At 54.2% G+C, this 6852-nt stretch overlaps 1 pseudogene; it reads left to right on the top strand.

Annotated features, from left to right (window-relative positions):
• Positions 1–2280: 2280 nt before the first annotated feature.
• LOC119233639 (paladin-like) lies at positions 2281–5871 on the top strand (annotated as a pseudogene).
• The last annotated feature ends 981 nt before the right edge of the window (positions 5872–6852 follow it).

Genomic DNA, 6852 nt, shown 5'->3' with positions numbered 1-6852 from the left:
GATTTCTTCATGATTATTAGTCCAATTTTGTTCACCAGTAAAAGATTTCAGTGCAGGGGGCCCACAGACTTTTGCCCAAGGCACAGTTGTGGACCTATGAGGGATGAATTGTTTGGGGGTGGGAAAGTAGGGGCATTTCACAGGGTGGTGACTGCTGAGAAAGGAGTGAAAGGAAGCACCAAGGCATTCTGAGGAGGTGGGGGTGTGGAGAAAAGTCCACAGACTGAGGAGTTGGCCTGTGCAAAGACCTGGGGGCTGAGTCATGGACTTGTGGCGGCTCTGAGGCAGCACAGAGGCGACCTCATCCTCGTTCACGGTGCAGAGTGCGAGAGTGGAAGGGACCGCCTAGAGCCATCTTGCCACATTGCTGCCAAGTTTTGACCTGATCTCCTAACCTCTCAGCTGGGTTTTTTACTTGGTATGAAAAAACTAGACATTAGACAAAACATCCTCACCACTTGAATCACAAGAGGTTCACATCCAGGCCATGTGAGTTTAGTTCAAAGTTTAAAGGAAAAGCAGAGCTGGAAGGCTGAAGCTTACTGGGTTCTGTGCCAGGTACACAGCTGGTGCTCCATAAATGCTCGTAGCCTTCTCCATGGCCAGATGGTGGGTAAAGGCCTTTCCCTTTTTTGGAGGACATGTGAATGGCAGCTTTTTATTTTTTTATTTTTTTTTTTTTTATAGAGGCATGCTTTATTTATTTGTTTGCTGGTTTCTTTGTTTGTTTTGTTTATACATGCACTGGGTACAGTCAGAAGCGCGGGAGGGCGAGAGAATTCACCAGAGCCAGAGCGGGGAGCAGAGCAGGCAGAAGGACCGAAGTACACTGCTGAGGGGAGCAGCGGGCGGCAGGAGAGGTCTGCGCGCCATGTGGGACCCTCCTCCGGTGGCCGGGGAGCAGCCGGGGATCGAACCGGCGCCGCAGAGGTGCGGGCAGCTTCGCAACCCAGCGCTCAACCGCTGCGCCACTGGGGAGGCCCTGAATGGCAGCTTTTTAAAAAAAATATTTTATTTTATATAATCTTACATCGTTTTTCATCTTTGCACAATGTTTGCATTTTCAGTATGGTTATATTCCCCATACAATTGCACCCCCGCCTTATTTTGACCCTAGTCCTTCCTTTCCCCTCCTCCTCCTTCCCCCACCCCCCCGTAGTGTGTCTCTGGTTTATAGTTGCTCGTTGATTTTGATTTTTACTTTGCATTGAGTAGTCTTTCTCCTGGTCTCTTATTTAGGCTTTTTAAATACCTGCTATGAGTGAGACCATCCGGTATTTTTCTTTCTCTTTCTGACTTATTTCGCTGAGCATGATCCCTTCCAGCTCCATCCATGTTGCTGCAAACTGCATGTGTTTATCTTTTTTGATTGCTGAGTAATATTCCATGGTGTATATGGTAAATGGCAGCTTTTAACTCACAATGAGTTAGAGCTGGGGCTTGTGAAAGCTCTGTGCAAATGGACGATGGGAACTTCACTGGGAAGGCTGGGGTACCATGTTGCCCCCATTTGAAAGGGGGTGGATTAACTGATCAAATGGAGATTCATCTCTAACGAGTGTGTCCTTTGAGTGGGGGCAATGAAGGAGCCTTCTCCGTCCCTCAGGGCATTCAGGTTTAGGGGCTGAGCAGGACGCAGAGCTGCCCACAGTGCTATATGTTGCCTGGTCTGCTCCTGGCTCTAAAGTTTCCGGATGTATGGCTGGTGTCGTGGGTGCCCATCAGAGGTGGTCGATAGGTATTTCTAGTCTCATTTTCCAAATTTAGAAAGAGAAGGATCACAAAATCACCATAGCCTTGGAGGGTGTTGGCCTTGGGTGAGGGGAGAGAAGTCTCCACCCCCATGTGCCGTTTTACTCAATCCCACAACAGACTGTTCCCTCATTCCACTGAAAATACATAGAAATAGAAATACAGTCTCGGTTGTTATTGATAGAAACCTGTCATATGTTAGATGAATATGATAATATGATAGAAACCTATCATTAAAATGTACATGTTTATGTTATATATTTTATATACAGATAGTTTTATTCCCATATTATTATGAATTATAATTATGTGTTTAATGTTATATATGGTATACATTTTATACATCTAGCATATAATTTTTTATACATTTCACAGTATATAATATATACATATACTGAAATGTAGATTACAAATATAAAAGATGTAAAAATATACCTTAATAGGTATATTTGTTGTATTTCAGAAACAAGGAATACTGTATCCTAAAGCTTTCACCATTTTGGGCACTACATATCCTACTACACAGCCATGGTTGACTCACACCTCAGTGTGAGTGAGGAATTTAAAAACAGGTTTTACTCTCACCAGCTTTCTAAATCCTAACTCTGTGCCTGCCCTTTCATAGAACCTTCCAGCGACTGCCGAGAGCCCTCTGGACAGGCCAGACGCCTCCCCACGACCCTCGTGGATTCAGAAGGGGGCCTCTCAGCACTGCTCTTCCTGCCAGTCCCTCAGCCTCTGCTTTCCATCCCGGTCTCGTTTCTGATCCTTCCACCAACCATGCAGTTCCTTGTGTCTGAGATGCCCTCCCCTTTTTCCTCTCACCACACCTGTGCCTGTAAGACTTGGCTGAGAAATCAGGTTTATTCAAAGATTGTCCTTGTGTCCTCCTAGGCACACTCACCGTGCCTGCGTCTACTCCTCACCCAGCAGGTCACCCCACCCTGGCACTCCAGACCCCTTGCCTATGGCCCTTCCTAGGCAGCAAGCTCAGAACACACAGACTGCTGTGCCATGGTCGCCTCTGGACGCCAGTGTTCAGCACACGGTGGAGAGACATGTCCAAGTGATGGTAGAACTGAACATGAGTTGGAGGTAGAGAGGGAGAATCTGTGTCTTAGGCGTGAGGGAGTCAGTCCTCTGCCTGGTTAGGACCAGACCGAGAGGCACCGGCTCCAGCATTTTGCAGATTTGGCCCATTTTAAAGGTTGGCCTCACCCCTGGCTTCCCAGCCCCAAACCTTATTGTGTCCACAAGTCAGAACCCCCATGGCCTACCCTGGAAGACCCTCTTGTGGCCCCTCCTGGCCAGGGAGCAGAGCTCTCACCACCCCCACGCCCGGAGGCCTGGCCTTTTCTCTAGCTCCGGGAGGGTTGGGTACCAGGAAGGAGATATTCTTCCTTGGGGTGACAGAAAGTTGGCCAGAAGGCCCCTACCTTGTGGTTAGCACTGGACATCCTGTCCAGGGCCCCTTGGACCGTCCTCAACCCTCAGGTATGAGGGAGGTTGTGTGCCTGGAGCTTTCTCCTGGCAGCCTGTCTTTGTCTGATCTCCCTTCAGAACGGAGCAGTGGTTAAAATTTCACGAGGAAATACGGATTCAGGGAGGCTGACCACCCTCCCAGGTTGGAGGTGGCTTCTTCCTGGCACCAGTACACCTAATGGCCTTTCCTGTAACCTGGATGGGGCAGTGTCCCTCCCATTGCCATCTGAATCCACCCTCTGTCCCTGCCCTGGTGCTGAGGGCAGCAGGGGGTGTGAGTGTGTGAGTAGTGAGTGTGTGTGTAGTGTGTGAGTGTGTGTGTGTGTAGGGTATAAATGAGTGTGCATGCAGTGTTTGAGTGCGCTGTGTGTGAATGGGGGTGCCTGTGGCATGGGGTATCTGTGTGGGGGGGCATGTTTATGTGAGTGTGTGTGTTTTACGCGTGAGAGTTTCATGAGAGTATGTGATGTGTGCATGTGCGATGTGTGGGGTGACCCCCCAGACTGACTCCCGTATGTCCTCCAGGCAAAGGCAGCCCAGGTGGAGCAGGAGGCCCGGAGACTGCATCTGCGGAGTCTGCAGTACCTGGAGCGCTCTGTCCACCTGGTGCTTCTCAACGCGCCTCTCCACCTGGAGAAGGCGCAGTCCTGGCAGAGGCCGTTCAGCACCTGGATGCGGGAGGTGGGAGGCGGGAGGCTGAGGCGCAAGGGGCGGCTGCAGGAGGGGCCAGGTCATTCCCGTCCGCTGTTGAGACTTCCACGTGGCCCGGCGTTTCTCCTGTCTCACTTTGGGGCTCAGCACCGTGTCTGTGCGGGACAGGATGATCATCTCAGCTTGAAGAGTAAATGCGTGCACGGGGAGGCGCGAGGGGTCCTGGCGGTCCCCCAGGTACTGTGCCTGCTGGGCTCCTGCTGTGCGCATCTGCCAGGTGCCTCTGGCTGGCTGTTGTGCCCGGCCCTCAGGGCAAGCTGGTGTGGTGGCTCAGCTCCTGCCAACTGCCCTCTGTGACCTTCGGCAAGTGCATTGGTCTAGCCTACTCTCCTCAACATTAAATGGAAATAACGTTGATACCGTAGCGTGACCTCTTGAGATTTTGGGGGGATTCCGTGAGGTCAGTGTTGGGCTGTGGTGAGCAGGACTGTCTTCGGGGCAACTGTTGCTCCTGTTATGCAGGGTGACCGAGCACAGGGAGGTCAGTACTTGCTCACGGTCAGTGTGAGAGCCAGGTGATTGGTTCTAAAGCCCCCCATGTCTGTCCTGAGACACCTTCCTTAAGGTCCTCTTGATCATTGCCCTCTGCTCAGCCTCTGGCTCTCCTGCTTGGCCGCCAGTGTTTTCGGAAGTAGAGCTGCCGCCTCCACACCTAGGCCAGAGGTCAGAAGCGAGGACTCCTGTTCTCGGCAGTGCGGCCTGTAATTACCCTCCGCCAGGAAGCTGGCCCTCCTGACCTCACCACCCAGTCCTGGCAGTTCTAATCTGGACTCCAGGCTGGAATTATCTCCCCTGGGGCAGACGGTCAGGGGTTGCACACCCCAGCCAGACTGAGGATGGGAGCCTGTAGGGGCCTTAGACACGTCTGCCAGTGGGTTCAGAGCTGCAAGGGAGGCCACGGCAGTGTCCAGGGCAGGGATGGTGGTGACTGGGCAGTTGTGCTGAAGATGAGCCTTCAGGTGGTTGTTTGTGGGTCAGTGAGACCTGATGGGGTGTTAGGCCACCCTTTTGAGCAGCCCAGGCTCAGCCTCCCCTTTGATCTCCTGTGTGGTGTTGAGGTGGTAGGGGAATGAGGATACTTTTGGGGGTTCTTCTTGGAGAATGAAAATCTGGGGAACCATGGGTGGGGATGGGCTGCTTGATCCCCTCTTTCCTGGAGTGGAGGGTGAGGGTTGCCTGGAGACCTTTGTACTGAGTGAAGCCTTTGTCCTTCCTATCACTCCCAGGATGGTGGGGAGAAGAGGCAGATTGGTGGGTGGTTGGAGTCTGGTGCCAGAGCCTGGGCTGCTGGGCAAAAGGGTGGTGTGGAGAGGTTCCAGCTAAACCCCTGGGCAAAGGCCCACAGTAGGCCAGCCTGGGCCACAGTTCACACTCAAGGGGCTCTTGCTGCCTCTTGCTTCCCCACTGCCCGCCCTGCCCGGCACCCTGGGCTCCTGTCACCAGTGCTCCTGAGTGTCGAGTGAGTGTCTGGCTGACACAGCCTTTCTTGGCCCCCGTGCGACTCCCCACTTCCTTACTGTGTGAGTGCATGCTGTGCTGAGCCTCCTCAGGAGGCCCGGGAGGAAGAGCCACATCCCTGTTAGGAGGAACGTGAGGCTCAGTGCAGTTAACACAAGTCAGCTCAATCAGGTCGCTTAGCTGGGGGGGGGGGGGGGGCACTGGCCCTAGTCTTGCTCAGAGCCCGCAAGGAGAGGCTGCCCTGGTGAAGGGGGGAGGGTGACCTGTCATTCAGGTCACCCTGCCTCACCTGGAGCGCTGGCCCCTCTCTGCTTTACTCCCAGGTGGCATCGAAGGCCGGAGTTTACGAGAACCTCCAGCAGTTGGGCTTCCCTGAGCTGGAGCTCATGGAGGACCCGCCCTTCTCTGGGCTGCGCTGCTGGTGGCAGGGGCAGAGCAGCAGCCTCGACAGCAGGGGACTTCCTATAGGAGGGGCTCCTCCTGCCCCTGCCTCCTCCCACGCTGGTGTTCCCGGTGCTCTTCCCAGGGTGGTCATGAGGAGGCAATTCCTCTCCCCCCAGAGGGACTGGGGTGGGGACCTCTTCTATGTAAGAGCTTTTTGTGGGACAGTTGGCACAGTCACACCTTGTAAATGACATGGCCTCCCGGAAGAGGGGCGTGTGTGTGTGTGTGTGTGTGTGTGTGAGAGAGAGAGAGAGAGAGAGAGAGAGAGAGAGAGAGAGAGATGCCTTGCAGATGGGCTGTCTGGGATGCCCTTAGCCCGTTAAGGAGGTCACACCCCAAATTGCCAGCTAAGCTCCGGGCTACTTCCCTCCTCCTCTGTCCACTTTCACAGCAGCGCTGATGGCCCTGGTGCAGGGCAGGCAGGCTGCAGGTAATTTCCTTCCCTTTCTGTCGCTCCCTGCTGGGCCCCTTGGCTTCTCCCCTTTTGCTGCCTGAGCACTGTCCTTGGGCTCTGGCTCCCTGGGGAGTGGATGCAGTTTGGGGGGGTGTTTCCTGGCAGACGAAAGAAGGCCCCATCTCTGGGCCCCTTCTCTGACCCCACCGGGCATCAGGTCCTGGTTGGCTCTTGCTTTGGATGTCCTGCTCCGAGTTTCCCTCCCCCTCATTCCTGCTCTGGGCTTAATGGGTGTCTCTTGGCCTCCCCTACCTTGCGGTGGGGGGAGCTTGGGATGGCCCTGTGACCCTGAACTCCTGTCTTTTTCCGCCTTGGGCTGCAGTACCCGCTGGCTTTTGCCATCAGTTTCAGCCTCTGGCTGTGTGCCCACCCTGAGCTGTACCGTCTGCCTGTGACGCTGACCTCGTGGGGCCAGTGGCTCCCAGGGGCCTCATGGCCGAGGGCTCCCTGGTGAGTGTGGCTGGCTGGCTGGGAGGATGGGAATGGGTGTGGGCTGGTCTTTGAGCCTCAGCCTCCTCTTCTGGAGGTGGGGGCCATCCCTCTTCTCCTTG

The sequence above is a fragment of the Talpa occidentalis genome, unplaced genomic scaffold, assembly GCF_014898055.3.
Source record: "Talpa occidentalis isolate TD23 unplaced genomic scaffold, MPIMG_talOcc4v2.1 talOcc4.8, whole genome shotgun sequence".
In the NCBI taxonomy this organism is placed as follows: Eukaryota; Metazoa; Chordata; class Mammalia; order Eulipotyphla; family Talpidae; genus Talpa; species Talpa occidentalis.
The sequence above is the reverse complement of the archived record's forward strand: the minus strand, read 5'-3'. Positions and strand labels throughout refer to the sequence as shown.